The 22,321-nt window shown below is 42.1% G+C and overlaps 1 protein-coding gene across 1 annotated transcript in view; it reads right to left on the bottom strand.

The window, feature by feature from the left end:
- Window positions 1-22,321, bottom strand: part of LOC136869171 (trace amine-associated receptor 8c) — a 220,740-nt gene that overhangs the window by 163,047 nt on the left and 35,372 nt on the right. The window lies entirely within an intron of this gene.

Below are 22,321 nucleotides of genomic sequence, written 5' to 3'. Positions count from 1 at the left end.
TCTACTCAGATCGCCGCATTGTATGCGAATACATACAAGGTAGTGAAGAGGTGTGTAACACCTCATCATCCAGTTTTCAGGACCTGCCGAGGATCGAAGAAAACGGTATCTGTAATGGCTTTCTCAAGAGTCGAGTGCCAGACTTCAGGATCCAGTATACACAGCGCTAGAATGTACTGGACGGCGCGCTGAGGCAATGACGGAAGGATTCACGTTAATTGAACTGCATATAAGCATAACTTGTAGCTATAGATTTGACTCAGGGCCTTTTCAATAATGTAAATATTAAATATGTAACTTTCAATGCCATAGGCATATTTATTTCAAGTGTAGGTTAAGTAAATTTAGCTTGGAGCTGACCGCCTGCACTAGCCATGTGTTTTATTAGCTTTTCACTAGCTGGTATGATAGTAATGATATAGTTTAGTGGTTAGTGGGTGATTTTGAATGTAATTTGTTATCCGCCACTTAATGATGCAAGTTTTATGTTGATGTCAAAATCTTCAGAATGAGTTGGAGTTCAACTTACCTCTAGAGATTCGAACTGGGAACTCGTATCGAAGAAGACGTAATTAACAACGTAGGTATGTGCATATTTACGCAGGGGGAATGTTCTCTAGCTTGCAGCGAGAGCAGAGAGATATTGACACAGTTGTAACTCAGAGAGGGATTTTTATATAATCTCGCGACAGACTAAACCATAGCCGTGTAGGGGATGTGAACCTAGAAAGGATAGACACGTCGCTATGAAGTGCGGAAATATGTGCGTGAGACCGCAGTAAGATATTTGTAAAAATAGCCTCTCGAAGCTTATATGTGAGAACAGGCCAAGTGAAGGATGCAAAGCTAGGTATTCTAGATACGAAGCCATGAGGAGCCGTAAAGAGGGTATGCCATCCTCATGAGAGAGGAGAAATATGTCTTTGTGTACAGGTTGATGAGTGGCCTAGATTCGGAATATTGGGACACAATTTGGTGTGTTGTAACAAGATGCATGCTTATGTCAGAAAGCCTCCGGCCTGAACATGTGTTTTGAAAGGTGAGTCTTGTTTCCGAAAGCAGTGTGGAGAAATGGGCTGTTGACTCAATGACGTTTTCATGCAGGTATATACTCGGTCAAGGGTGACTGAGCCACAAATGAATGAACCTAGTGTACACACAAAACCCGATATCCCGCCCAAGGAAGGTTAGTCTGTTCACGTGTAAAATAGTTTTTGACGTTCTCTCCACGGCTGATAAGGACTTGCTAATTTTAACTGGCAACACTCCGCTGTTGTATGCACGACCGTTTATGTCCATAGCCAAAGAGGTCTTGGGTTCAAGACCTAAACCCAGGAGATACCATCAAATGCATATATCTGTTCTTTTTCAAGCTGAATTTACTTTTACCTTGTGCGTGTTTGTTCAATTTGTGTATTTGTCTGCTGTTATTTGTGCGTCGTTGTTTAAGGGGATTACAGCACAAGCCGATTTTGAGGTTGCGAGATTTTATCCCTCTCCAATTTGTTCAGGGTTGACCCCGTGATTGTAAATTCAGTGTATTTTAGTGGGTATATTCCAGTCCCAAGCAAGTGTTTGTTGTATTTGTTTAACGACTAGTTCAGATTAATTTAATCAGGCCGAGATGTGTGAATCTATAATTATAATTTCATGTTAAGGAAGGATTCAGTGCGATGGTATGTGCCATGTGGAGTTTAATTTATTGTACTCCCGTCAAAATTCAATAACATGACCGCATTCCACACAATGATTGTAATTTGGGTTCGAAACCCGTATTTAGATTTGAATCAGTGACGCAAATGTTATATTGTTATATATTTCTCTCAATTAATTTATTGTATTTGGAAAGATTACTATTTTCACTTGAGGATTTATTGGTAATAAACTTTTCCACCCATTTATTTCTTCGAGTTCTCATTTACGAATATGTATTCCAGAACCTTTCCTATGATTTTAAGTAAAGTTTAGATAGACCTTTCGATCCACGTCTTTATTTCCGAACGTACCACGCAGCGTCTCCGCTGAGCTATGCCAAGTAGGGACAGGGGAAGGTACATTATATGGCTTTAGAGAGATCGTTAAACAATATGTTTCTCTCATTATTAGTAATGGAGTTGTCGATGGTTACTTCGTCTTTTACTGAAGGTGGAACTACGCAGGTCCTTCCACCGTCAGCACAGCAGTGTTAAATTTCTTGGGGAGATGAATTTGAAGTGAGAGACTAATAACAAATATTTGTTTAGTTTGGTCGAGAGTGCGAATGTAATCCAGTTACTTGACTCTGGGAATACTCCGTTGTAATTCCTCGACACACGACCAATTGGCCTCCCAAGATGACTTGTAGGTGGCCGGTAGATTATTCAGTGTGACGATATCCTTAGCTTTCTTCTTGGCTATCATGACTGGCAGCTCCTTAGTTGGTCCCAAAAAGCTGAGTTAATCACGATTAACATTGGACATACTGTATGTTGAGTACCTGTATACTGAGTGGAAATATAACAAATCTATATTCCATCGTTTCGGCATAATGGCCAAGATATTGTTGATTTTCAGCCACCCAAATAATTATTAACAGCTGATTTCACGCTGATTTCATGGGGATCGTAAAGAGAATTATATTTTTTCAGATAATGAGTAACTACAGCCGAAGTTAGGCGTAGAGAAGTTAATAATGCTGCGTTACCGCGGAAGGCGGAGCAATGTATAACACTATCTGGCTCTAAACCAGTGGTCAAGTGGTTTCTAGTCGCCATTTGTATTATATTCCTGAAAATGTATGCTTTGTCCTATACCTTATACTTCGTAAATTATACGGCACTCCATAAAAATCAGGATTCATAACTCAGCACTCTCTCTGTATGAAAACTGAAGGAAAGGGATATGTTACTTACTGTACGTGAGGTCGAACAAATGAAAATGTGCGAGAAGTGAACCAGATTCCATAAACTATTAGAAATTGCCCATTTCTCCACTGAAGACTCGAGATGATCTCATTCAGATATTCAACACACAAACAGATGTCTACAGAACAAGGACTAAATTGTAATTTAGTAATTTTCCGACACAGTTGCTACAGCGTACCGTCCAGTACTTTCATACTAATGACATTCTTGTCTTGCACATATCCTCAGCGTCTTATGCATCCAATATCCCAGCGGAATCGATGTTCCCAACCGGATGGAGAACAGGAACTCTGAGCAAAAGCAAGCTTTCAGGATTGTACGAATCTTGATACAGGAAACATAGCCACGGTACGTTCAGTTTAACGTGGAATCCGTACAACAGGTACGTGATCTTTCCCTTTGAAATACCCACGTATGCTATATCCCGACGTGTTCGAAAAGTGGCCTTGTTGAGATGTCACTCAGCTATAATCTCGGTTAATAATAATAATAATAATAATAATAATAATAATAATAATAATAATAATAATAATAATAATAATAATAATAATAATAATAATGCAGATTTTACACTCCATTAACTTTGTTGACAGTCCTCGGATCTTGTTCCGCAGGAGTTCGTTTACGTGCCAGTAACCGACAGGAGGATCATGATTTGAGCACCTTCACACCCCAACAGACTAAGCCGGAATCAAACCGGGCGCCTTGGGATCAGAAGGCCAGTGCTCTACCATCTACGTCACCCAGAACAGCTTCATATAAACCAAGGCAATAACGTGGAAGTTAGTAGAATTTATTTCCTGGCGATTTGTTGTCCAGACATGAAGATCTGTCACCAGGCACGAGCAAGGGCATGAACAGCTCCTAGCTCGGGAGGCGATTATAACTGTGTATGGAAAGAGATCCACAAAGGGAGACAGAGAATGTTGCCAGCAGCGAAAATCATTAACGTCTGGTGCGAAGAAATATTCTTCTCTTGTGGTTGAAAGTGGACTTGGTGAGAGATTGTGCTTGAAGGGGTGTTTTGGGTGCATTTCTACTGGTGGTGTTTTACACTCAAAAAACTATTGTTGGCAAGAAAATTTGTACTTGTGCAACACATAGCATATACGGTATTTTCCTCTTGTGCGCCTGATTAACGTTAGATAGAAGCACTGCGAGAAGAAGGGACTAGGAATGGCAAGGAAGTTATTGAAGCCGAAAATTGAAGAACAAACCCCGCATGTTCTGGTAGTAATCTTCTTATTCTTATTCTTCTTCTTAATCTGTTTACCCTCCAGGGTCGGTTTTTCCCTCGGACTGAGCGAGGGATCCCACCTCTACCACCTCAAGGGCAGTGTCCTGGAGCTTCAGACTCTGGGTCGGGGATACAAATGGGGAGGATGACCAGTACCTCCCCCAGGCGGCCTCACCTGCTATGCTGAACAGGGGCCTTGCGGGGGGGGGGATGATTGGAAGGGATAGACAAGGAAGAGGGAAGGAAGCGGCCGTGGCCGTAAGTTATGGACTATCCCGTCATTTGCCTGGAAGAGAAGTTGGAAACCACGGAAAACCACTTCCAGGATGGCTGAGGTGGAAGTCGAACCCACCTCTACTCAGTTGACCACCCGAGGCTCAGTTGACTCTGTTCGAGCCCTCGTACCACTTTTCAAATTTCGTGGCAGAGCCGGGAAACGAAGCCGGGCCTCCGGGAGTGGCAGCTAATCACACTAAACACTACACCACAGAGGCGGACGTAGTAATAATAACAGTAAATTAATAATCGTATGGCCATAGCTAACCTCTGCAGGATTTTATTTTATTCCATTTTGGTTGCCGATGTGTTACTTGCTGCTCCGTTCTTCCACCACCAGATGACAGAATAACCAGAACTCTCTTTTTTTTTTTCTTCCAGTAAACAGCAAATATGTCACTCTAGGAAATGAAAAACCAAGAAAACCATCTCAGTGTAGACAATGGAATATTTCCAACCCAAGACTGTACAATATGATGAATAGGTACCATATAAGCTCGTGTCGGTTAATTTGCGTGAAATAAGTTATACGGAAAGCATCGCTGAAAGGTAAAATCGTTAGTGGGACGTACTTTTTACAATTTGCTTTACGACACACCGACACAGACAGGTCTTATGGGGACGACAGGATAGGAAATAGGTAAGAGTGGGAAGGAAGTGCCAGTGACATTAAATACGGTACAGTCCCAACATTTTTCTCTCTGCAGAATGTAAGCTGACAGCTAGGTGACCCAAATCGCGCAGCCACTTTTGTGGAACGTAAAAGCCATATTCTTCTTCGTCTCATTATTATTTATTATTATTATTATTATTATTATTATTATTATTATTATTATTATTATTCAAACCCTATGGCACTACAGCCCTTGAAGGGCCTTGGCCTACCAAGCGACCGCTGCTCAGCCCGAAGGCCTGCAGATTACGAGGTGTTGTGTGGTCAGCACGACGGATCCTTTCGGCCGTTATTCTTGGCTTTCTAGACCGGGGCTGCTATCTCACCGTCAGATAGCTTCTCAGTTCTAATCACGTAGGCTGAGTGGACCTCGAACCAGCCCTCAGGTCCAGGTAAAAATCCCTGGCCTGGCCGGGAATCGAACCCGGGGCCTCCGGGTAAGAGAGAGGCACGCTACCCCTACACCACGGGGCTGGCACATTATTATTATTATTATTATTATTCAAGTAACCTAAATTTACTTTGTGAATACAGCCCATTGGGAAACTTAACCTGGCAAGACGACTGGAGAACTACACAGTGTTCAGATATTGGAGTGACACATAATAGGAAACACTTACTCGGCTGCATTGCTTGGCTTTCTTGACTGGTCTATATATTCTTAAAGCTGAGAATTAATCAATTTGAGACAAGGCAGGAGTCGCATCTCCTCGATTTGCCGAACATAGACAGTCTTTGTAAATGAAACAACACTTCCCTCATTTTCCCGCTGGTTCCATACAATAGATTTTTCATTTTTTTTTTTTTTTTGAAGTTGCTTTACGTCGCACCGGCATAGAAAGGTCTTAAGGCGACGGTGGGAAGGTGTAGGAATGCGAAAGAAGCTGATGTAAAAATGGGAAACCACTGAAAACAATCTTCAGGTCTGCCAACACTCGGTTCGAACCCACTATCTCCCGAATGCAGACTTACAACTGCGTGATCCAAACTACACAGTTACCCACTGTGCAAAAATTATTACTTTTATAACAAATTAAATATAATTCTTAATGTCTTGGAATTCAGTCCAATCAAAGAAAGATGTCAGTTTTATATCAGGTCGATGTATTTGTACACCTTTAAATACCACAGTTCTGAGCCGGGATGAAACTTGCAACCTTGGGCAGACTCTACCGTATGCGCCATTCAGCCCGGCATTCGGTGTCAGGAAGTGTACACTCTTAGCAACTTTATTGTTATAATCTAGAAAGTCTATGGAAGGTAAGCTACACCTACGTATTCAGAATATTCTGGACGTCACAGATCTGCTGACTCTAAGAAACGAACATCGCAAAATAACACACCCTGGCAGAAAAATTGGGGACCGATACTTATTTACTTACATGCATGATAGGAGGGGTGAATTTAATTGGGATATTACATGTGTCGTTAGTGACCTTAGAGAGAGTAATGGGATAGTAAATTACATGAAGTATAAGACAGACATTTACACTATCTGTAGACGACACAAGCAAACGACGGCTTAATGGAGAGTAACGCCATTTACGACGAGCAATAAACTTTATGGGGAATAATATCTAACCAGATGGGACGACTACTTACGCATAAAGCAAATTTCGTAAGTTTATTGAGGATTAATATTTGAGTATATTAGCTCTTAGAATTATGACTGCAAGATGCCAGGCCATTTATCAATTAACTCTACATTAATGCCGGTCGAATCGGTCCACTTGAACATAATGTTATGTGTATAATAATGTCAACATATATCTGATTTGTTTATTTCACAAGTTACATATTCCGTTATAAATCTCAATGAAGGCTGATCTTGATGATGCGGCCAGTTAAGCGTTTTCCTTCTGCTTTCGGAAAATGACGTTGCATTATCCACTGGGTGTGGGGCAATAAAATATACTCACGGTATCCCCCGCCTGTCACAAGAGATGACTTAAAAAGGGACCAGAGGCTCCCAGCTTGAGTGTGTGGTGTTGGTGGTGATTATTGTTTTAAGAGGAAGTACAACTAGGCAACCACCCTCTACATAGGACTAATCAGAGAATAAAGACAAGGGCCACGAAGGGCGTGAGAATGAAAGACTCCCTACGATTCGCAAACCGAATACCGTTGGGGTCGGAAAATAGCAAGAGTTGACCAAGGAAGGTCGGATAGGATAGATGAAAGTGAGGAGCCTGGCACAAGTAAGTGGAAGCAATGCCAGGACTCAGCAAAGGACCCAGTAGTCGCCAACCCACGTTCCCATGTTAAGAGCCCCTAGGGCCCCGTTTAGTCACCTCTTAAGACAGGCAGGGAGTACCGTGGGTGTTATTCTACTGCCCCCACCCACAGATGGTTTGAGTGTGTGGGCTGGTGACCACGGTTCCGTAAGCTGAGTCTTAGTAGTGTCAGAATCCTCACTTTCATACTTGCAGTCTGGCCTTCCTTGGACAATTCTTATTCCCTTCCGATTCCGATGGTATTAAGTTTGTAAGGCCCCAAGAGTCTTTCATACGCACTTCGAGATCCTGCGACTTATTTTGCCGATACCTTCATTTTTCGAAGGGCGTAAAATGATCTGAGTAGTGAACCCTATCGGTCATTGTTATAGAGGCATGATTTTAGCCTATGGTATCATGTACCTTCAAGACCACCCTGAATAACCTTAGAGATCCTTGTATTTTAATTTATTGCCTGGGAGAAGTTGAGTGGTGCAGTGCTCGTGGGAATGGAACAGCTAAATAATTAGGAAATCTCTGGAATCTCATAAGACAAATTTATGACCCCAAGCCAAGCGCGTTAATTTAGACGCAGGACGCTAAACCCTTTACAAAGGGTGGCGTGTCAACAAAGATTTGGAGCGAAAAGGAAATTAATCTATATAATAAAGCACAGAAGAAATGCATTTAATCTGAGAAGAAAATTGCAACCCCCATAATATGAGCAAAATTTTGATATGCGACTTGGACATAACTAAAAGTGCATATGCGAGATAAGTACTTAGCGCGCTTCTTGCAAGGAGACCGGCGGAGGGAATATATCGCGGGAAATCCTTAGCTTGGGCACGCGAGACGTGTTATAAATATGTAGCGATAGAGCACTCGAGAGGGTACTCTTTGACTGTCTCGCGACTGCGACAGTGTGATACTACTCCAGGAGGACATCGTGAATCAGATCTAAGCGGCGAGCTGTTAACATCCAGTACAATCTACTTGGGAATAGAAGTAAGTAAATAATCTGTATAATCAAGTTGAATCTTTCAGACTACATGTGTTTGTTTGCCTGTCATGGAAATGTACTGCCAATAACTCCACTATCTCACTTGTAATTCGAATAGCTTTTAGGGCCAAGTATTAGAAACGAGGTTCGTAATATTATTATAGCTCAGATGATTTCTGGCCGTTTGGAAAAATATTTCTGTGATAGAAGAACTGAATCTAGGCCCAATAGGTGAAAATATGAATGAGGGATGTACTTGACGTCGTTCTAAAAGGGAGCTTTAAAACGTGTGAAAGGGGCGTGAGTGGAGACTGACTGTGTAGCAGAACTCTTGGTAACATATGTCTCTTTTACAGTTTCCCTTCACGTATACAACGTGAGAAACATCGCAGAGAACGAGAGAGAAGAACAGCAAGCTGTAGCAACGGAACAGCTATCGAGACAACCGAGCATCGACGCGGAGACTCCAAGAAGGTGGAGCTCACCACAATACCAGGAGACACTGGACGACCTTCACGGAAGCTGTCGAAGAATCATTCACCAGCCAGCATGAATCCGGTGATCTACATAACTTTGCAGTTGGCAGGGTCATCTGTCAACATGAACTAAACTTCAAGGTTCCATAGAGAGCCGCCTCACAATGTCATCGGTACTCCCAGGTCAGACAAATCCAATTTACCTTTAGCATGGGCTAGATTAATAGTACAATTCAAGGTGGCGTCAGCCACGATAGTTATGTAAATAATGGTTTGTATAGGATAGGTATGCACAGACCTCGAACTCTGGACGGTAGATATTGTTGTATATTTTTATATTTTCCCCTTGTATTATGTTTGTTTCTGTTCGTGGCATCTTTTATGCATTGGTCACGTTAGCTAGGTCTTTTAGCCAGACACGGGAATTACAGTAGCAGAGGATTTTTATTTCATTGGTTTTTGTACATAAGTTTTTAAACTGGAGACTGATTCCTTGACTTGCACAGGTTAGCATGGCTGGAGGTGTTAGACATGGTGCCGGTACATCCGGTATACTGCAGATATAGCTATTCACACGCAGAGACGTGCTTGACTGAGTTGCTGTGCGAGGATGTGTGTTCAGGTAAGACTATGTGCACAAGCTCACGTTTGTGGGAGTATTTTCACTACTGTGCTCTTGGTTCGAGACCGGCATTCGCCTGGCCGGAACCACTGAGTCCTGTAGGGCACAGTAGTTTATTTTATGATTCTGGAATAATAATACAGTAAGTAAAAGTTGAGAATGTTCGACTATGCTGCACTTTTGTCGTTATCTCAATTAGTAAAATAAGATTTTAGTTTTACGTGGTTTGTTAATAACAGTGTGACATGTTTTACGTCTAAGCAATGACATTTACGGCTTACAAAGGCGCCGACGTGCCGGAATTTCGTTCCGCAAGAGTACTTTTACGTACCACTACTGTATATGCACGCAAACGAGACTGGCCTATGTCCGAATCTTCAAATTGCGCCGGACTGAGTCGGGATGAAACCCACCCTCTTGGGCTCATAACGACGTAGTTTATACCGTCTGAGCCACTCAGCCCGGCGCGTGATTAGATATCGGGATCATAGCCTCGGTAACTCACGTTTTACGTGGAATCCTGACTACGGAGAAATGACTTTTTCATTTCAAAAGTCCAACGTTTGGTAACCGGGATTCAAATCGTGATGGCCTTGGTGAAGTTATCTTCACGTCGGTTAAATTTCAAACCAAATTTCCTATGCGGGAGGGAAAACTGGGTGGACTTAGGTTTCTTCCTTGTGAAATGAAAGCAAGAGGTATGAAATTAGTGAGAATGATTACTGGTATGGATAGGCTGGAGCCACGATAGGAGGGTATTCGTAAAGCTGAGATAAACCGCTAAGTTTGAAGCAACAATGCAGAGCGGACACAGAGCCAACAATGTTAGCGAAGACTGGCTACTTCGACACCCTCCACAAGTGTGGAATCAGTACGGGGCAACAATGCAGAACTGACACAGAGTCAACAATATTAGCGAAGGCTGGCTACTTCGGTACCCTCCACAACTGTGGAACCAGTACGGAGCAACAATGTAGAACGGGCAGAGCCCACAATGTTAGTAAAGTTTGGCACAATAAATTTAATAATGTCGTGGTAGGAATCATCCCAATATTTACACCACTCTAACTACAAAAATAACAGTCGGATACAGAAAAGAAGAATGGGCTATCTTAAAAATATATTCCAAAACATCAGTTTTTAGGAATTCATAAATTTATGAACACTGATCAGGATATTTGTATTAGGAAACGTATGTTAGGAATGAACGAGGAAAAAAATGAATTTATATTTTAGGAGAAGGGTGAGTTAGGAAAAGTGTTAGGAAATGCCCCAAATTTACATAATATATAGGCCCATTGGACTTTTACACCATATCTACACGTTAGCATTCTGATGGTAGTTCGAGAGTCTACAGATGAACCCCCACCGTTCAGACACCTGACCCAAATATGAACAAGTTTCTATATAGACGCACCTAGACAATTGTAACAAACGTCTGGGAGTGATTCTTGGGCAAAAATAAGAACAAATGTCGGTATGAACACATGCCCTGTAATGCGTTGTTACTGAATTACAAGCGACGGTGTTACAGGACGTACATTGGCCACATCATAGGAAGTGCTCAAAGTGTCTGCCATGAGCAACCTCCACAGCGGCTGGTGAAGCCGCTCCAAGATACCTGGCCCCTGTCAAACAGCTCCAAATGCGTTATTCACACGCTGTTCCAGGTCGACTATGACGTTAACCGGAGTAGTGAACAAAACACATTTCCCGTGAATAAAGGTCAGGAGATTGGGCAGGCCAATGCACTGGACCTCGAAGCCCGATCCATTGTCGTTGAAGGTGTTATCCAAAAACAGGCGTACTTGTAAGCTGAAGTGTGCTGAAGCTCCATCATGCATGAACCACATGTCGCAGCGAACTGCTAGGGGCTCGTGTTCCAGTAGCGTGACCCTCAAGAAGGTCAGATACTCTGGCCTATTCAGTCGTCGGGATATCGTGTATGGGTCGATGAGTTTCATCATGGATAATACCACACCAAACACTGCGTCCAAAGCACTGTTAAAAATGGCCCTCCGGAGAGCCCTACTGCAGGTCTTTTGCCGTAGACGATCAAACCCCGTGCCAGGGGAATTAACCAATTATGGTTAAAATTCTCGACCCTGCCGGGAATCGAACCAGGGATCCCTGTGACCAGAGGCCAGTACGCTAACCATTTAACCACGGAGCCAGACAAAGCGCTGTTGTAGATTAGCGTCAACCGTGCTATGGCGATTTTCAACTCTGTACATGTGCGTGCGTGTGTGTGTGTGTGTGTGTGTGAAAGAGAGAGAGAGAGAGAGAGAGAGAGAGAGAGAGAGAGATACAAGTGTATGATGCCAGCTCGTCCAAATGTGGCCTCGTCGGTGAACAAAACGGACGACGAGCGACAAAAATATGAGTATGGTAGCGGCCATGTTTTACGCCTCCCTTACTCCCAAAGGCTTTGTCGGACATAATATATTCGTACAGACAGGTTTTCTGGTTTTGTTCTCAGGAATAAAATAATATTTGAACACACCCTGTGTACGCTCCAAAATGAAGGACGTCAATTCATGTTGGAACTACTCTTGCACAACGTGAGGAAACGGTGTTGAAACGCTTACTCTTCACAGCTCTTTTCAGAGGATGAAGGACGCGACTGGGAGAGAGCTTGGCAGTAAAACGTGTGATCCAGGTAGCACAAGCGAAAATAGCACCTGCTTCTTTATCTGTTTACCCTCCAGGGTCGGTTTTCCCCTCGGACTCAGCGAGGGATCCCACCTCTACCGCCTCAAGCACAGTGTCCTGGAGCTTCAGACTCTGGGCCGGGGATATAACTGGGGAGGATGACCAGGCGGCCTCACCTGCTATGCTGAACAGAGGCCTTGCAAGATAGGGATAGACAAGGAAGAGGAAAGGAAGCGGCCGTGGCCTTAAGTTAGGTACCATCCCGGCATTTGCCTGGAGAAGAAGTGGGAAACCATGGAAAACCACTTCCAAGATGGCTGAGGTGGGAATCGAACCCACTTCTACTCAGTTGACCTCCCGAGGCTGAGAGAACCCCATTCCAGCCATCGTACCACTTTTCAAATTTCGTGGCAGAGCCGGAAATCGAACCCGGGCCTCCGGGGGTGGAAGCTAATCACACCAACCACTACACCATATCGGCGGACGAAAATAGCACCTACCGTGAAGCCAAGCATACCTCGAGAGGGTTTTGTCAATATAGTCAGTCTGTTCAAGGGCATGTCAGTAACCTAATATCACTATTCGTTCCGATGTACGATATATATTGACCTAGATAATAGAGGTGGACAGCAGGCAATGGTATGATGGTGAAAGGGATGAAAAGCCACGTTGTAAATTTCACCAAGAGGAAAAGGCCTCTCAGTTTTAATTACTGTGCTGATCGGGTGATAGTACCTCATAGGGATCACTGTAAAAACCTAGGTGTTAGTATAAGGAATGATCTTCACTGGGGTAAACATATTAATGGGGATTTTACGAAAACTTATAGATCTCTTTACATGGTTATGAGGCTATTTAGGGGTTGTGGTAAGGAGGTAAAGGAGAAGGCGTATAAGTCTCCTAATTAGGGTATGGTTACCATCTACTTATGGGACCTAAACCGGGACAACTTTATACGAGAACTGGAAAAAGTCCAAATGAAAGCAGCACGACATTTTCCGGGTGGTTTCCGACAAAGAATTACTGTTACGAAAATGTTGCAAACTTAGTGCTGAGAAGACTCGGGAGTAAGGAGACGAGATGCTCGACTAAGTGGTATGTTTCGAACTGTCAATGAATATATGACGTGGAATGACATTGAGCTTGAGCGGAGCTTTTGAAAGTAGGAAGGATCATAATATGAAGATAAAGTGGGAATTCAAGAGGACACGTTGGAGCGAATATTCATCTACAGGACGAGAAGTAAGAGATTGGAATAATTTATCAATGGAAATGTTCGATAAATTTCCAATTTCTCTGAAAACGTTTAAGAAAACGTTAGGTAAGCAATTGATAGGAAATCTGACACCTTGATGACATCCCTAACAATGATTAATTGATATATAGATTAAACAATATTTTTTGGAATGGAAAATAGCGCATCTGTAATTCAAATTCTTTCTAAAATTTATGACCCATGGCTTATGGTCATAGAAGTAGGAGTTCAAGGTGAGGATAGTTAGACCCATTTTCGATCATTTAAAGAAAGTCTGTCCCTATCAACAGCAATGAAACTATTCAAAATTAAAGTTATGCCGACTGCCACATATGGTATTCAATTAATTTGGCCTTACTTGTCGGTAAACAACCTTAGGAAGCTAGAAAGCGTCAAAGCGAGATTTATTAAGAGAGCTCTCTCAATATAAAAATTCTCAAGAAATAGCTACGCCTATAAAATAGCGCACGAAACCTTCTTCATGGAAGACATAAGGCACATTTTTGATCTGCCGGAAACGCATGCATATAAAACTATCATCGAGGTAAGGTAAGGTAAGGGTTATTCTGCCCGAAGGCAGGTCCGAACCTCCGTAGAGGTGTTCCTGAGCCGGAGTTTACGTGCGGTAGGGTGGCCAGTTCCTTTCCGCTCCTCCATTCCCTTACCCCCCACCAACAGCGCGTGGCAACCCATCCAATTCCTGATCACGCCCAATGTTGCTTAACTTCGGAGATCTCACGGGATCCGGTGTTTCAACACGGCTATGGCCATTGGCTATCATCGAGGAGAGACGGGAAAAAAAGCCGACGAGATACCCCAAGAAATAATGGAGACTGATGCAATGAAGTCAGAAATTTGGAAGGGACCGTATTTCAAGCTTCGACATCTATATACACGATTCGCTGTCCACGGGTTTCATGGAAGGATCTGCCAGAATGAGGCATTCCATTGACCCAAGGAGGATTGCTTCTGCAAGAAATGCAATAATACATGCTCTAAATACCATTTAGTGGAATGTGTAAACAGACAAGCTCTAATCACAGAAAGGACAGAGTGGTGAAAAAATTGATTGTACATATTGTGTTTAATAAATTCATTAAATAAAGATAACTTCACGTGACTTTTGCTAGCTAGTCCTGTTTGACGAGGGTGGGTGGAGGCTGCAATGAAAAGAACCTGGATGTTCGTCGTGGAGGGCAGTTTCATGTGTGTTGTGCGAATGTTGGGGAGAATATGAACATCCAGTTCTAGAGCCAAGGGAATTACCCGCTTATGATTAAGATCCCTTGACCAAGCTAAGATTCCAACCCCGGACCCGAGTACCGTAGCTTGAGACGCTGACAATTCAAGCATGGAGCCAGACAACAACGAAGTCACAGAGATAATTTCAAACAAAAGTTTGTAGAGATCACGTAACAGAGTTACCAGATAGTGACTTAATTCATTTTCCTGAACTAGGACAATGATGTTCATGAGGGCGGAAATTAGCGGTCAGGGAGCTCTTCCCTCCTCGCAATGTGCTGTGACAGAGCCCATTAAGAGGAGTAGAGAAAACCTCAAACTTTGAGGAACATGACGGGACTTTCAAGCGGTGTTGTTAATGGTACTTAAGATTACACTTCCTGTATTCAAGATGGATTTTCCCCCTAACTACATAGCACTTTGTTCCAATTCGCATAACGTGTGAAATGGAAATACTGGATCCTGGCATAAGTTAGACTTCAATCCACATTTAAAAATTATATAATTTTGTCTGTACACTTCAAATTGTTCCCCCAAACTTTGTTTTCTTCTCGAATTGGTTGTACAAAGGTTGGTTCTCTTCATTATTTGTCTGTCATTTATTTATTTACTTATTTATTCATTTATTTAATTTATTATGGAAACCAGCCAATAGAATTCCCCGAAACTCGGTATGTAAGTTCAGGAATAGGCGGAGTGTGCACTAATAATTTGATTACTAAGCCGTGGTGACGTCATATGCAGACCAAGTACTGTTTATTTTATTAGAGTAGTACTGGATCTTCCAACTAGATGAGCAGAAGACGATGTACTATAAAAATAGGTGTGGGTGGATCAGTTATAAACAGTGCCCAACGCATGAGTTTTTATACTTCATGTCATTTTTGCCGGCATATTACAGATCTCTGGAGGAGCACTCCATGGTACCATACAAAAACTAAATTAACTCGGACATTGGTATTCATCCAGTGCAATTCTGCTTTCGTTGCTATAATATAGCACCACAATCGGAATGTCTAAATTGGTATGCAGCCTGCCTAAATGCCACCTCTTCAGGATGACTGCAACTTGGTTGATGAGGACATACTTTTATTATCATTATTATTATTTATTATTATAATTTATGTATTTAAAAATACCAAAACAGCTGTGTACAGTACATCCGGCCGTTTTACTGTACCATTTTGCTTCATTTCCTAAATTCTCTACTAAATTGCTTGAAGATGCGCCGTCAAGCATTGATAGGTCTCTAAGTTCAGTTGACTTTGAGTGATCAAAAGATCAAATATTGCCTATGTGTATGTATTGTTACGAATATAAAACCTCATCTGTTTCATTACTGTAATTTATTTCAGGATGGCCTAATACATGCACACACACACACACACACACACACACAAAAATAAACACACACACATATGTTTAAACACAAACAACTCTAACCAGTTATTAATGGCCACACTAATTACTACTGTACACACCAGGGAGTCCCGGCCGGTTTCTATCTGGGAACGTCTATAATCCTTACTTTCACTTTGCCAAAGTCCAGTCACCTCCGCTTTCGTAGATAGCCGGATTTGAAAACTGGCTATACAACACACGACGACTGTTCGTTGGTTAGACTCCACTTATGGTCCAGTTGTTCACACAGTCCCATGCAGTGAACAACTAAACAGCCCAACAGTATTCAACAACAGGACGATAATCACAACAGCGAACATTAACACAGGCCCATTTATCCTCGCACTCACGATAGCTTGTTTCCTCGCTGGCTCACGCCGATCCTCAGTCCACAACGTTACACGAACACACAGTAGTCTTTCGTTCTGTCGCCTGCATCTATACATTGGTCTCTCCGACACCACAACAACAGCTCCTGGTTCAGACCTCGGTGGGACACTGGCGATAGCCAACACTTCTGTCACCCTCAGCCCAGCCACAAACTCACTGAGTGTCACACTGACTCCACCTCGGAGCCCAACAGTCACTCCGAGTCCAACATACACAGCGAGCTCGATAGCTGCAGTCGCTTAAGTGCAACCAGTATCCAGTAATCGGGAGATAGTGGGTTGGAACCCCACTGTCGGCAGCCCTGACGATGGTTTTCCGTGGTCCCATTTTCACACCAGGCAAATGCTGGGGCTGTACCTTAATTAATGCCGCGGCCACTTCTTTCCCATTCCTAGGCCTTTCCTTCCCACCGTCGCCATGAAACATATCTGCGTCGGTGCGACGCAAAACAAATAGCATTTTTTCCAACACACACTAACTGTTCGCTGCAAGCCTCCCTTTTTATAGGTCGCGTGATTTGGCCCAGAAATTTCGCGGTCACTACGTGCAGAACATTTCCTTTGAATCTCCAAGGAACTCACAGATAAACCGGCTGACGAGAACAATACACGGAAAGGGTGGTCCCACCCCACAGGCCGGCTGGGAGATTCCAGGTCGACTGAGTCACCAGCCCCTTCCCGGAAGTACCGAAAGGAGCTACCACGGGGCTGGCATGAAACTGTATGCATGTGTGTACGTATACATAGGACTTACTATCTGGAAAAAATTACTGTGGAGATAAGGCACTCCTAGCAACCCTAGGGGTGGGAGTTGAAGAGAGGGTGGACTGTAAAAATAATAGAAAACGACCTACGTTATTGTCGAGTCCATAGTTATTGGAATCGCTGGGATGAATAGTGTCACTTCGGATGCCTTTTAAGTCCAAGTTCAGTTCCCATCGTCATAGGGTTAGGAAGGGGTAAAAAAAAAGTCCAAAAAGACCCAGATTAGTGTTGTATCCACAACCACACTTTCAACGTACAGTTCTCACTTATTTGCATTATGTATTTGAAAGTATCAGCTACTTCCCAGAGAGTTAGGGCTACCATAAGGACAAAGTTGGACGCGAAACAAAATAATATACAATCCGAATTTAAATCAAACACAAAACAATAACTGTAGAACAACAAAATACTTCGTAATAATCAATCAACATCACAATAAAGAAATGTAAAACATTCATTTCATACACAATGAACAGATAATACATATCCCAAAAGTAAACTTTCAAAATAGTAGCCGGGCAGCGCCGGGTACTACAACGTATCACTATTATTATTATTATTATTATTATTATTATTATTATTATTATTATTATTATTATTATTATTAATTTAATTATAATATTATTGCCTTTTGCATCCCTCTAACTGCTTTTTAAGGTTTCCGAGACACTGAGGTGCCAGAATTTAGTCCCGCAGGAGTTCTTTTACGTTTCAGTATATCTACCGACATGAGACTGACGTATCTGACACCTTCAAATATCACCGCCTGAACCAGAATAGAACCTGCCAAGTTGCGGTCAGAAGGCCAGCGCCTCAACTGTACGAGCCACTCAGCCCGGCATTATTATTATTATTATTATTATTCTGGAGAAAATCATTCGGGAATGGCGCAAAGAGATGTGCAAGGAAGAGGTTGAGAATGGCCTTAGAATAGGATATAAGAAAGATGATCTTATCATAGACTGCCTAGCTTTTGCAGATGACCTAGCGATCTTTTCTGATTCCCTAGATACTGCTGAAAAACAAATTAACCAACTGAGAATCCAAGCAGCAAAAGCTGGCCTTCAAATCTCTTTCCAAAAAACAGAGTTTATAACCAACATCAAGCCAGCTCCCAGAGAGCTCATTGTGGAACAGGGAAAAATCAAGCAGGTGGAAAAGTTTAAGTACTTAGGTGAGTGGATAGTACCTAACAACTCTGAGAAAGAAGCAATCATGTACAGAATCAACAAGATGGAGATGGCATATCAGCTGACTAGGGATGTCTACAACAAAAGATCAGTGTCCATCAACGCCAAGCTTAGGCATTATTGTTCGGTTGTACGCCCGGAAGCACTGTACGCAGCAGAATGCCTTGCAATGAACAGAAGAGGTCCGATGGAGAAGCTAGAAGCTAAAGAAAGAAAAATCCTGAGAAAGATTCTTGGACCAATCAAAGAAAATGGTGAGTACAGGAGACGACACACCAGCGATCTGTACCAGCATATGGAGAGGATAACGGACACGATTCGGAAAAGGAGGATTAATTTTTATGGCCATATGGCACGCATGAGCACACAGAGACAGACCAATAGGATATTTTCCTACTTTCTTAATAAGAAAACCAAGGGACCCTGGTTTATCGAAGTTGAAAAAGACCTTCAGGAAATAGGAATCACACTCGAAGACATCCAGAAACGTGCTCCTCTCCAGAAAAAGCTCCAGGGATACAAGAGGTTCCAAGAAAGGCCAAAGTTGAAAACAGGCAAGAAGTGGACTGATGAAAGAAAGGAGGCTCACAGAACGAGAATGCGTGAGTACTGGGGAAGAATTAAAGCTCAAGGATGCAAACGGTTGAAATAACGTGGTCCACAGCAGGCCGAAACGAAGAAAGAAGAAGAAGATACATCCTTAGTTGTGGAATGTAATTTAAATATTTTTAGGTAACCAACTGAAATATGTGACGACTTATTTCGAGCTTCTTTTCTACACTCTAGCTTTCACTACTCAGCGAAAACATAAACCATTCAGAGGGCTATAAATTGGTTGTATTTCACCGAAGAAGCTGGGTATGTGGTTGAGGCCGTGTAGCTGTTAATTTGCATTCGGGAGATGATAGGTACAAACCCCACAATCAGCAACACTAAAGACGACTTTTCTGTGGTTTTCCCTTTTCCCATCATTCAAATGTTGGGCCACAGTAGCTTCCTCCTATGTACTAGCCTTCTACTACCACATTGTCACAAAAAACCCTGTCTGAGTTGGTGTGACAATAAATGGAAATTTGTTGCTGTAAATACTCAGAGAAGGTTTTCTCTGTTAACATGTGAAGTAAATCCTTCAGTGTTAGTAAACGCTGGGAACAACATATATAACATTAATTTCACTGAAAATGCCAGTGCGGTTTGATATACTTTAACATTAGATTATTCGATATATCCGAGTTTGCATACATACTGAAATGCCGGGGATGTACTGTACCTGAGAAATAGGTCCCTCTTTAGCACAAATACATAATGTAGAATGTGTAATCCTCTAGCTGTAGCAATTTGTATTCCGTCTAGTTCGCTCACTCTGTAATCAAAGCACCATACATCATGCACACTGAGGACACACAAAGACGACAGCGGTGATTATCGGAAGGACGACCATCACACTGTGGGGGCAATGAACTAGGAAACTGCTTATTTTACATGGCAGGTTTCATCAACCTTCATCTTGCTTTAATATTAAATTTCTAATAATATGAATAATTAGTTTCCATTCAGCAGATCGTGGGTTCGATACCCTCTATCAGTAGCCCTGAAGATGCTTTTCAGTGGTTTCCCATTTTTACACCAGGCAAATGCTGGAGCTGTACCTCAATCAATGCCACGGTCACTTCCTTCCCAGTCTTAGCCCTTTCCTATCCCATCGTCGCCTTAAGGCCTATCTATGCCGGTGTGACATAAAGCAAATTATTGTAATAATAATAATAATAATAATAATAATAATAATAGTATGCCCCCATCGGTTTTAACACATCCTTTGTCTTCAAATATCAAAAAGAGGGACTAACGTTCTTACTGTCATTTCCTGAAAGCAGCAGCTCAGTCACGCCAAAGTCTTTATTTTTTTATCCTTCGGGTTTACATCTTGGTTTTAGTAATAGCCGATAAAAACAAGATCTCTAGCAAGTGCGTAGTATACCTAATAATATGTAAAGGCCACGTTAAAGAACCCCTTTTAGGGAGAATATTCACTTCATAGACATGTAGTAGTAGTAGTAGTAGTAGCAGTAGTAAAACTTGTATTTATGATAAGCATTATTCAGTCGTAAGATAGGACAAGAATGATTCCGTTGTTTTATCAATGAAACAGGGGATTTGAACATCTTACATAAATTATGACCAGAATACAAACGCGCAGAGATAAAGTGACATCAGAGACATCAGTATTGAAGCTTGTATGCTATATGTTCGTTAACTAATACATTATAATATAAATGTCGCCAAGATGAATTAGAGGTTCGAACCCCACTGTCGGCAGCCCTGAAGATGGTTTTCCGTGGTTTCCCATTTTCACACCAGGAAAATGCTGGGGCTGTACCTTAATTAAGGCCACGACCGCTTCCTTCCCACTCCTAGCCCTTTCCTGTCCCATCGTCGCCATAAGACCTACCTGTGTCGGTGCGACGTAAAGCAACTAGCAAGATGAATTAGATGAAGAAGAGTAAGTGGAAATCTCCGGATGATGAGTCGTTCTGTAGTATTTTACCTCAATTATGTGTATATTCCAGTAGCTCTGCAATGCCCTCAATGATTAGAACACCCTCCTTGATTAAAATATATATAAGATCATTTTACCCTTCGTAACCCGTAGACTGAGCGACAATCAAAAGATGAAAGTTACAGGGTGATTAGAGAATGCACTTACCGGGCGAGTTGGCCGTGCGCGTAGAGGCGCGCGGCTGTGAGCTTGCATCCGGGAGATAGTAGGTTCGAATCCCACTATCGGCAGCCCTGAAAATGGTTTTCCGTGGTTTCCCATTTTCACACCAGGCAAATGCTGGGGCTGTACCTTAAGGCCACGGCCGCTTCCTTCCAACTCCTAGGCCTTTCCTATCCCATCGTCGCCATAAGACCTATCTGTGTCGGTGCGACGTAAAGCCCCTAGCAAAAAAAAAAAGAGAATGCACTTAACAGGCTATTTTTTCAAGAAGGAATGTATTCAACTGTTTGTTCATTTAATTGTAAGTACACGCCAGACGAATGTATAGTTTAAAGCTTATACGACATGGTACATGAAACCTGTTCCTTGTTGGGGAATAATTCAATGAGGTGACTACCATAGAACGTCACGTGTGATAGCTGCTACTACCGACATCATAGCCATAAAAGTTCTCTTCGTGGGATCGCACAAGATTATTCCAAGGAATATATAATTTCCACGTCCATATTAACGTGCTAATAATTCAGATATTATATCCTATAACATGAATCAATCGACAATCGACAGTACCGAAAAGCCTATGATCTTTAGAATGTGCAGTATGTTACACAGTTCACAGTTCCCCAGGCGTTCTCAATTTAGGAGCCTGGTTCGGTGATGACGGAGTCCGTAGCTGAGTCTGACTGTGCTTCCACTTATTTGATCTTGGCTCCTCGTTATGTTTCCTATCTCACCTTCCATGGCCAACTCGTGTTTCTTTTTCGACCAGAATGGTATTAAGTTGCGGCGTATAGGCTATCTTTCATTTCCACACGGTTTCTTAATATTTTCTTTCTTTAATGTGTTGGACCTCTTCTCTTTTCTCGTTCCAGTTAGAGTTAAAAGAAGATGGTTGCCTTTAAAACACTATTACCTTCGTTTATAGTTCCGTATTGTTCTGAAAATGTTTTATTGGATAATCAGAACGCGAGCTGTCATTAATTTGAAGGAATATGTGGATTATTTTCACTACATCAGTCGTAATAAACATACTGTAAAAAATTCATCTCAGCTCATCCCTGACCCTGTACCAGGAAGTGGATTATTTCCACCTGAGTTAGCTGTTAAAAATTTACAGGTAGCAGTATGTTCATTGAGTAAGACATGGTGTAATATTCCGTCAGATATACAGTATATCGGCTTCCTGTTTCCAGCATCACTTTCAGCTATGGTAATACAATGGAAAAGTTTTTATAAAATGTTCCAAGAACGTTAACTGGAATGATTGTACATTTTGTATGTAAAATTAGAAAGACAGTCATCCTCAAG

This window comes from Anabrus simplex, chromosome 1, assembly GCF_040414725.1.
Source record: "Anabrus simplex isolate iqAnaSimp1 chromosome 1, ASM4041472v1, whole genome shotgun sequence".
Classification (NCBI taxonomy): Eukaryota; Metazoa; Arthropoda; class Insecta; order Orthoptera; family Tettigoniidae; genus Anabrus; species Anabrus simplex.
The sequence above is the reverse complement of the archived record's forward strand: the minus strand, read 5'-3'. Positions and strand labels throughout refer to the sequence as shown.